Here is an 11,399-nt window from a genome sequence, read left to right as displayed (position 1 = left end):
GGATTTAAGCTCTACAAGGTCAGGTGTTTGGGGATGTTTTGTTTGCTGGTGTTTAGAACTGTCTCACACGTAACAGGCACATCATGCAAATGTGTGGTTTTAACTGATGAATTGTTCCCGTACCTGCAACTGCAGTGCCTGTTTATAATACGCTGATGGCACCTCCTTCGGGCCTTGTCTGATGGCTCCTCGTGTCTGCCCCGCCATAACTCGCCCTGTCGTGGGGGAACAGGATGAGTGAGAATGTTCAGAGGCTTTTTCCTCGGGGGCCTTGATGGGATGCTTCTTCAAAGCGATTTCTCTAGATTGTCAACTGCTCCTATTTGCTGGGCTTTCTCCACGGTTCCCTGAGTCTCTCCTCCTTTAACCTTTCACCGAATGGTCATTTAAACAGTCTTCATATTTTCAATAGAATTTCAAACACGGAGCAAGAAAGAGAGTGTGTGAAAATGAAGAAAGACCAGCAGGGCTGCACCACACTTGCCAGTCCTCTTTCCTCTCCGAACAGGACAGCAAAGACTACAGCATCACCGAAACCGAAGCAGAGAGTTCAGGTAGCCACAGTGCCATGGTCGCCTCTGCTTCAGCAGGGAGGAGTGGGAGGAAGGTGGTGCTGGGAGTGGACCCAGCACTGCTCAACTCGCTGACCCTCCAGGCTCCTGATGGAGGCCAGTGGCTAAGACCCTGATCCTGGGCTCCCTGGCAATTGTGAGACAAACAACTCGGGAGCAACTAGCATTTGTCAGAAACTCTGCTAAGTGGATTATGTGGGCCACCTACGAAGCACTGTTATTATTCCATTTCACATATGAGGACACTGAGGCTCAGAGAAGCTAAGCAACTTGCCAAAAGTCTCACAACCCATACATGGGAAGGCAGGACTTGAACCCAGAACTATTTGATTCCAAATCTACCCTTGAGCCACTTAAATGGACATAGAAATGACCTCTGTTTTGTAGCAGTTTAATAACAACTCACATAACGTCTCTGCTTAGCTACATGGACCAATGATAGATTTTCAAGTATTTTTATAGAAAAAAAATATATCACAGTGCACTTTACTATGCACAGTGCACTATTATTGTTTTTGAAATTTCGCTAATAATTGAAAAACTAGACTTGGGAGTTTATTAGGTATGACTGAAATAAGTTAACAATTAATTGAGAAAGAAACATCCCTAACAGATGTAATAAGCCTATTGCACTGATGGCATTCATTAGTCTTTGCCTGTGGTTTTGTAGTTCTCTCTACTAAACACACGGTGGCACTAGATGCACATGCTATTACAGACACAAGCCCATAAACAAGTGATTGCTACTTTGGGTTATAGAGTCAGATTCTGGAAGCCTTTGCCTTCATAACTGAATTTTCCACGTAAAAGTGATACCTCTCATTATTTTGCACACAAAGGTAAGCATCGTTGCCCAGGAGTTCAGCATACAGTAAAGCTGGAAAGATCTGCTCATCAATATATTTAATAACATGTTTCCTTTACATCCATTTTAACCAACACGATTGTTTTGATGCAATTACTTTTAAGAAGAGAGTAGATATAGAACTTACTCTGCCAGTGATCTTCAAGTGAAAGTTGAAACCAATGTACTGAACTGGCTTAGTAGTGTCCTGGTGTTTATTTTATTAGACAACTTACAGATAAATGTTCTTTTAAAAACTGTATCCTACAGATATACCTGTAAAAAGGACTTTAGTCTTAAATTGTAATCATTCAATTTTATTGCCAGGGGAATATATTCATGTGTTTGCATTTTGTGTAAATATAAATGATGAAAATTTGAAATAATACAACATAAAATATTAATAATGCCTGACTTCATCAATGAAATTTTTATAATGACATGCATTTTCACATTAAAAATTCCTCAAGAAATGCACAATTTGGAACTGTCAGGAGTTAAGACTTGTGAACTAGGCTTATACTATTTACTCTTTAGACATTCATTCAACAAATACTCATGGAGTGGCTTCTCCATAGCAGACACTATTCCAGGCTCAGGTTACAGCCATGAACAGAACAGACAGAAATCCTGCCTGGTGCTCACACAGCTCACATGCAAGGGCAGGGAGGGTGCGGGTGGGAGTGAGAGACAAGCAGGAAATAAATCAGCGTCGATGGAGTGCGAGGTGGTATCCAGGCTTCAGGGAAAGTAAAGCAGGAAGAGGAGCTGGAGGAAGAGGTGCCTGTGTGAGGGTGGGCAGTTACCTCACTGGGTAGGTGACAATTAGATGAAGAGCTGCAGAAGTGATGGCCTGGGCCACGGGCCATCTGGACAAGGAGCGTTGCTGATAAGCATATGTAGATGAGGCAGAGTGTGCCTGGCCTATTCTAGAGAGCGCATCGGGGCCAGCGAAGACACAGTGGAGTGACCCCTTAGCAAGTGAGCCAACACACATCCTTTTTCAAGACTAGATGCAGGCAAAGTGTGGGCTGTGTTTGAAAATCTTCAGGAACACGTCTCTTACTCAAGTGCAACTTCTACTTGTGTGATTAGAAATGAACACATATTAATAAAGAAGCTAAGAAAGTGCTCACAGTCTATGATATGGACGTTATTCAAACATGAAAGTGTCAAGCCCACAAAATACACTAGGATTACAAAGCAGCTACAGGAGACTTTTTGTGAAGACTCATGTAGCTGAGGAGATAGAATAGCAACACTATGGCAGCACACGTGCTAGAAGAGAGAGATAAAAGATCCAGAGAGCAACTGTGATCACCGTAATCCAGTGGAGCCTCTGAAATCCCAGATGAAACCCTGCAGCGGCCCCACGCCCCGCCGCTCTGCCCTGCCTTTCCCCTTCCCGCCACTGCGCGGAGCTCTTGGCCCACAGCTATGCCGGGGAGGGCTTGCATTCAGAACTGCAGTCTCCAAGAAGGAAGGATTTAGTACTGCTCACATTTGAGAAGCGACTTTCCAGATTTGGAAAAAGGGGGGAAAAAACAACCCTCTTCTCCTCAGAACCCAACAAAATCAGAGATGAAAGGAGACAGTTTTAGCCTGGAAAATAAACAAGTGCTTGAAATGGGTTTTTCTTGTTTAAATTTGTTTTTGCAATAGGTTTTTCTTCCTTGAAAAACAAAATACTAAAATAGCAAGTTATGTTTTCATTTATAACTCCTTCTTAAGAGGAAACCTAATAATAAGGGGTTCCCATTGGACTCGGCTTATTTCATAATGTAAATATAATTGTATCCTCTGGGGAAAGAAACTTACACTGAGCCAGGTATTTCTCTTTTAAGTTGGTGGTTTTATTCATTTGTGTTTTTTCTCTTCCTTTACCTTGAACAACCTCTCAAGCTGTAGGCTCCACAGCTGTGCCTTGGACTGGGCCTCACCAGCTAGTGAAACGCGGTATGAAGAGGTGGTAGCAAAGTGATTTGCTATGTTTTATCCTAAGTCCTGTCAGGAAAGCAGTTTGCCCCTCACTAAGTTTTATCTTATTTATACCCAATGTTCAGTCACATGTTGGGAGAGCAGGGCTGTGTGCTGAAAAGTGAAAAGACCTATAGTTACTTATACTTTCCAACCTCAGCTGTGCTTCTCTCGTTTTCCTTTCTTATCACCTGAGGATAGTTTTCCATTGATTTTTAGAGAGAGTGAAAAGGAGGAGGAGGGACACACAGAGGGAGATTAACATCCATGTGAGAAGACACATCCATTGGTTGCCTCCCGCCAGCGCCCCAACCTGGCTGGATGGAACCTGCAATGCAGGTATGTGCCCTTGACCAGAATCGAACCCACTACCCTTCAGTCTGTGAGCCAAATCGCCTAGGGCTCAGCTGTGTTTCTTATAGGAAGAAACACAGTGTCTTCAATTACTTGGCCTCCGTTTCTTCTTCTATAAAACAGGGGTAATAATGAGGTGAATTAAAAATGGCAGTTAAATCTCTGCCATGGAGAGGAGGAGGGCATGTCCCCTCCCTTGAACATGCCCCAGGGGGCAGTTTCTCTGACTACTTAGGCTGATAGAACAGAGGGGAAGTGATGTTGTTCCAGGGCCCAGGCCCCAGAGCAAGGCAGCTCCCACTTCCTGTCACTCTTGGAGCCCTGAACAGTCGACTACCCTGAGGCTGCCATGATGCAAGGAAGCCTAAGCTGCCGGGAGGTCTGTGTGTGGAGGGGGAGATGCCGCAGCCCCAGCCCCTCCGGCCCCAGCCACTAGTGCCACCCCGTGCCAACCCAGCTGAGGTCTCAGACATCATGCAGCAGGGTGAGCTCTTCTGAATGTGCTCTATCCAAACTCCTGTCCACAGTATCATTCACACAATAATAACCAATTCTTGGTTTAAGCCCCTGAGCTGTGGGACAGTGTGTTAAGCAGCGGTAGGTAAGTGCAGTAAGTGCTTGTCTTGTGGAGCTGTGTCAGTTTTACGGATAACCCTCCAAAACACCAGGCCCAGAACTGGCACGTAGTGAGCCATGGTGACCATCATCATTACTGCATTTAATTGTCATAGGACAGTGTTTGAGAAATGTGGGCCGAGAATCCCCTCTGAGCTCACAGAAGACATTAAAATCCCTCGCACCTGACGCGCGTAGGAGTCCACAGGCTTCGGGATGGCTAATATCCCTAGCTTAACAAGTCAGGTGCGAGGAGAGCCACTAAGCCCCGCCATGGCTGGCACTTCCATTAAACACGTGCTCTCTTCAGTGAACAAGACGTGCTGGCCCTGCATCCCAGGGACATCACAGCACGCGCAGCACAGCTCCACGCTTGTTTTTTTCTCTCTCCTGTAAATCTCCTTGGCTACCTAAACTCAGTAGACAACGAAACACAATTGCATTTAAAGAAGAGATCTTTAAATGCCGCTGTTGACATCCAGGCTCCACGGAGAAGTTGAGAGCTCGCCAGCCAGGCTGAGAACCTTTCAAGCTCTCATGATCCCCAGAGCCCCCAAAGGACCTTATCTTTTGGTGACAGGTATTTAGGAAACACTTCCAGGGATGACATTATACCTCTTGGGACCACCGAGGCACTGGTAATATTAAGACATAAAGTACTTAGTGTAGTAATCTTATAGAACTGAAAATTCCAAAAGAAGGTGTGTGCTGATCCCTTCATCTATCGCTTGCAGGCTCATTACTCTCCATCCCTGCTGCCATTGGCACCTTCTGGAGTACTGGTCAACCTGCTCTAACTGATTAGTCATCCAGCCACCACCCTGACCTCTGTAGAATCCTTCCTCCACTCTTAATGTCACTGTATGATCACACCATTCCCTGTTTCAACAGCTTCAGTAGTTCCTCAGGGTGGAATACGGGACCCAGCTTTCCAGACCCAGGCTGTGTGTGCCCCCACATTCTGAACTGAAGGTGAGGGGCCAGTGCTTTTCCCATCCCCAGAGGCGAGGGGGAAGTTGGGAAGTGTGAGGGAAATGAAAGTGAGGATGACACATCCCAGAGGCGAAGGAAGCAGATGAACCCAGCTTGGAGCTGAAGTGAGGATGTTTTGCTTGACTTCATCATATTTAGCACCATCCACCTCTGGATCCTAAACTGGGAATCTTGAGATCAGTTAAAGTTACCAGGACCGGGACAAATACTTTGGATAATGTGCTTCTTCCATTGGTTCTTTGGGAACTGCTTGGGAAAAGGCAGGAATAGATAACAGTGAAAACTGGGAGAGGAAAGATAGCAGCCCACACTCGGGTGTCTCCAGCAGCTGGGACCTGTTCCCCACGGACTGCAGCTCTTCCTTTGGGCTCCCACCTAGCCGGTGACCTCCTCCATCCCCACCTAGAAACCAAGCTTCTAGTTCCCTGCTCTGCCCCACACCATGTTCCTGTGTGCTATGTTTCGGGCTTCTCCTGCCGCTCCAGCTCGTGTTTTCAGCTCCTCCTCAGAGTCAGGGCAAACATCTCCAATATTCCCACAGGCCCAACCCGAGCTTCTTTTGTTGACCTGGCATACCGGCCCCAGCTCACTGTTCTCCTCACTGGCCTCATTTTCCTTGGAAGGACACTCCTTGCGTGGCTTTCTACCACCCACCAAGGATTATCTGGGGACAGAAAGACAAGTGAGCTGTACATTTTCATCTAGTAGGCGGCACGTATAACACGGATAGCTGCACAGACAGATGGTCATGAGGGTGTAGTGTGCTTGCGGACGGTTCTAGGGAGAGTTTCTACATTAGCAACAATTTACTCTCCCTTCATTTCCGGGGATTTTGCTTATCCTACAAACAGAGAGAGACCCCACTCCTATGGTCAGTGAGGTGAGCAGCAATCCACCTGAGGAAGTAGATCTCCTGAAAGGGCTTCTGGCAGCTGTAGCCTTTACCACTGTCGAACTTGAATGTACCTATAAAGCTAGGTGAGCATCAACTAGCAGGTGACTTTAGAATATAGGGTAAAGTCTTTGGTATTTAAAATAGTCTCTTTGGTAAATTCTCTTACTGAATTATAACCTACATCTTATTAAAAATACAAATTTATAAAAATGGAAAAACTTAGCAACATTCACTTTTCTTGTATCCATTGATTGAGACAGCTTGGTGTCATTAGAAGCCTTACTGCAGGCGTGGCTTCCTACCTTTCACTGGCTCCGTGTATTTCAGCCGAGTTAGTGCTCTGGGCTCCCAGAGACTGGCTTTGGCTGCCTTGCTCTTCAGACATTGAACAGAAAAGACATACATCTTCTCATTTGTTTCCGGGACTATCTGTGTGTAATTTTCCCAGACAAGGTTCTTTTTTCTGCCTCCGGAGTAAAGAGCCCCCTTTCTGTTTCTTAGACAAGCAATGGGTGTCTTTGCATAGAGAAGCTCTTACAATTAACTTTGCTCTTGACAATAGTTCTGGATAGAGAGTTAGAGTAACATCATCAAACATGCTGAATTGAATCAAAAGATAGTTTTTTGAAGCTAGAGTTCTGCTGACTTTATTGCTAAAGCTATGATAAAATCTGTTGGCTCTGTTTCAAATTCTGTAATATTCTGTAACTTTGAATTCTGTCTGGGGCAATTTGTAAAGAATTCAGGCTTTATGGTGAGTGGGGGAAATGAGAGCGCACACTCAGTGTTTACTTACTGATCCAGAACAGGTTTGCAACGCACTGAGGTCTAGGATGTGGACAGAGCATGGGCAAGACACACACGCTTCCTTCCCTGGAGGACCTCCCTCTGTAGCAAAAGTGACAGACAGTAAATAACGTTTTATAAAATGACAAGTATGGAAACTGCCGCCAAGGAAATGGAACCTGCCTCGGGGTGAGTTAGGGAGAGATGGGCACGTGTGTAATCTCAAACAGCTCAGGAAATGTGAGCAGGGTGAGAGTCTAAGGAAGAGGATGTATGGATTGGTAAGTAAGGTACTGAGACTGGGAACCTGGTGCCCATGAGGACTGGGGATAAGCAACCAGGCACTTGGACACTTATCAACTGGATAAATGATGCTTCATTAGCATGCTACAGATTACATCTCAAATCCTGAAAAATTGGCAGAGAAGATTGAGGAACAATATAAGAATTGGGGGGAAGAAACATCAGGTAACTCTGGTATTTTTCACATTTGAAGGTTGTTCTTTAGAATGAATGGTTTTTGAATAATCTGTGATTCCCATGTGGTTATTGTAATTACACAAAGATGAACTAAGGACACACTTTAATTGGGAGAAGGAACTGGAGGGAAGAAGTTGACTGGAAATAGAGCCTTATTTGGGTTGACTCTTGAATTGTAAACAATTTCAGGGGAGGTTTGGATGCTTCTTAACGTCCAACAGTAAGAACAAAACAAAACATACAAAAACAGTGCTCATCACGCAATGTGGTGCTTGCTGCTAGAGATGACATCCACCCCAGCTCATGCTGACCCAAAGATGACAAGGATGTGTAGGACTCTTTTTAAAAACTAATTTAGAACTCATTTAGGGGCCACTGCCTTTTCCTCCTGTTTGAGAGCAGGCTGGGATCCAGCCAAGAAGGAACCTTCCATTAAAACCCAGGACACTAGTTTGTAAGACAAAGGAAAGCTTTGTGATACAAATAAACACACACACACACACACACACACACACACACGTATGCGTGTGTGCACACTCACACAAACCTCTCTTAGAGAGAGCAGGGAATTCCCAGAGAAGAAATTGGTTTGTATTGAGGACTTAAAAAAAATACCTCTACAAAAAATTAGAAAAGAAAGAGAAGTTAGGAGGGACAGCTTGCATTTGAGGGACTCAGCTCTAAGGCCCACTATTTATGGGGTAATAAATATTACAAGGGAATAACTTGTGACCTAGTGAAATAAAAAATTCACTCTGTAGTATTTCTGATATTATGCCATGGCTCTGGGATCCAGCTGATTCTTCATAAAAAAATACCATTAAGGTCTAATGTAATTGATTATGGCTAGACTGTCTAGGCAGGGGAATACTAAAAGAAAATACTTTCCCCATGCCAACCATTGTGTGAGAGCTAGGGTGAAGGAGCATGACACTGAAGCAAATGAACTTCGGTAGAGAGAGGAGACCATGAGGCTGGCCACATCAAGACCCCGCTGTGGTTAAGTCAATAAGATGAACTCCCTGATTGTCACTTTACTCCTACTCTTTCCTCAACAATATAGTTTGTCCAAAAACATCCTTGGATATATAAGAAAAGCAAGCAGCCTTCTACATGGAGGTTATAAAGTAAATGGTTTTGCTATAAAGAAGTGGAGCAATTTAGGATCTTAAACTTGGATTGGCTTAACAAAAATCATCATCTCAAATACTTGGTAGAATATTTTCTGCACACAGACTGCATGCGTGGGCACTTATAACACCTGATAATAGCCATCATTATGAGAACACTCCAGGGACAGGTAATTAAGACCCTTTCATAGGAACGCAGCCGTGTGTTTATGACTTATGGAACTAGGAGGCAAGCTGCCTTTCATTAGCACATAATAACATCTCACTTTTATGGGACATTCCTTCAGTTGATTTTCTTAATTAGATTTAACTGAAGGATGAAAGTCAACTTTTACTACACAAAACTCTGGAAAGGAAGACCACTGTGTTGAAAACAATAATTGAATGCTGGAGCCACATACATCAAAGGTGCACACAAATAAGAGAACTGTGTTTTCTAAAGATCCTGAGACCAGGGAAGGCTAATATAGGCATTCTGATTTGCTCCTGTTATGAAGAGGATAGTTTTTCAGTTTTTCATCATTGAGTGTGATGTTAGTTGTAGTTTTTTTATTTGTTCATGAATTAGACAATATTGTTAAGATGGCAATATTCCCCAAAGCAATTTAAAGATTTAATGGAATCCCTATGAAATTTCAATAGCTTTTTTTCTGCAGAGACGGAAAAACCAATCCTGAAGTTCACATAAATTGCCAGCGACCCTAAATAGCTAAAACAATATTGAAAAAGAACAAAGTTGCAGTGCCTATATTTTTACATTGCAAAACTTACTATGAAGCTACAATAATCAAAATAATGTGGTATTGGCATAAGGATATATCATAAATAAAGGTATATATAAAATTATATATTTATAGGTCATGGAATAGAATTGGGACTTTATAAATAGCTATACATCTATTGTCACTTGATTTCAACAAGCGTGTCAAGACCATTCAGTGGAGAATAAAATAGTTTCCTCAACAAATTGTGCTGGGACAATTGAATATCCACAATGTAAAAGAAGAAAGTTAGACCTTTATCTCATACCAGATACAAAAATTAACTCAAAAAGGTTTGAAGACCTAAGTTTAAGAGCTAAAACCATAAATTTCTTTGAAGAAAGGTGGGAGTAGATTTTCATGACCTCGGACTTGGCAATGGTTTCTTACATATAATATCAAAAATACAAGCAAGAAAGTAAAAATAAATTGGACTTCATCGAGATTAAAAACTTTTGTGCATTGAAGGACACAAGAAAGGAAAAGAAAACCCTTAAAGTCAGAGGAAATATTTGTAAATAATATGCAGGCATACCTTGTTTTATTGTGCCTTGCTTTATTGAGCTTCTCAAATACTGCATTTTCTTCAATATTGAGGCAAGACTCTTGACCAGCAAAAAGATTATAACTTACTGAAGGCTCAGATGATGGTTAGCATTTTTTTTTAGCAATACAGTACTTTTAAATTAAGGTATGTATGTAGTTTTTTTTAGACATAATGCTATTGTACACTTACTAGAGTACAGTATAGTGTAAACATAACTTTTATATACACCGAGAAACAGAAAAATCATGTGACTCACTTTATTGTGATATTTACTGTATTGCGGTGGTCTGGAATTGAGCCAGCAACATCTCCAAGGTGTACCTATGTCTGATAAAGGTCTAGGACCCAGAATGTATAAGGAAGTCATATAACTCAACAACCAAAACACAGAACAACCCTATACAAAATGGACTGGAAAAAATTTGTCCAAATAAGATACACAGATGGCTACTGAGCACATGAAAAGATGTTCAACATCAATAGTTATTAGAGAAATACAAACTAAACTACAGTGCGAAACCAATTCACAGCTCCTAGTATGGCTATAACTTTAAAAAATAGAAAATAAGAAGTCTTAGCAAGGACGGAGAGAAATAGAAACCCTCACACTGTTGGTGGGAGTGTAAAGTTATGCACTTGTTTCTTAATAAGTTAACCATAGACTTATTCTATGACCTAACAACTTTACTCGTAGGTATATACCCCAAAGAATTGAAAACAGTTGTCCAAACAAAAACTTGCACATGAATATTCATAACAGCACTGTTTGCAATACCCCCAGAATGAAAACAACCCAAATGTCCATGAGTTGATGAATGAATAAACAAAATAAGGCATACAGTGGAATATTATTCATCCATAGAAAATAATGAAGTACTGTTAAATACTACAACATAGTAAGTGAAGAAGCCAGAGAGAAAAATCCAATATTCTGTATGATTCCATTTAAATAAAATATTTTATTTAAATATCCAGAATAGGCCAATCCATAGAGACCAGAACACAGATTAGCGGGTTCCTGGGACTGGGGGAAGGGGTTTGGGGAATGGCTGCCTAAAGGGTATTCATCTCCTTTGGGGATGATGAAAATGTTCTGGAACCAGATAGTGGTTATGTCTGCATAGCATTGTGAATGTACTAAATGTCACTGAACTATACACTTTAAAGTAGTTAAAATGGCGAGTCTTAGGTTATGTGACTTTAAACACATGGAATCAGTATTATTCAAATGGTTGTTTATAGACATTGTCTGTCTACATCTTACTGTGTGTCAAATTTTTCTGAAAGTGAATAACTATCAAAATGCACACAAAACCCCCTGACTTAAATGATCATTATTTCTGTTACCTTGTCAATAAACTCTTGGAAGCTGGAGCCAGTGCTCTTATCTCTGCATTTTGCACAGTGCCACTTTCATCGTCTTACACGTGATAGTCCCTAAAGTC

This window comes from Myotis lucifugus, unplaced genomic scaffold (genome assembly GCF_000147115.1).
Source record: "Myotis lucifugus unplaced genomic scaffold, Myoluc2.0 scaffold_58, whole genome shotgun sequence".
NCBI classification, from domain to species: Eukaryota; Metazoa; Chordata; class Mammalia; order Chiroptera; family Vespertilionidae; genus Myotis; species Myotis lucifugus.
Note: the sequence above shows the minus strand (reverse complement) of the source record.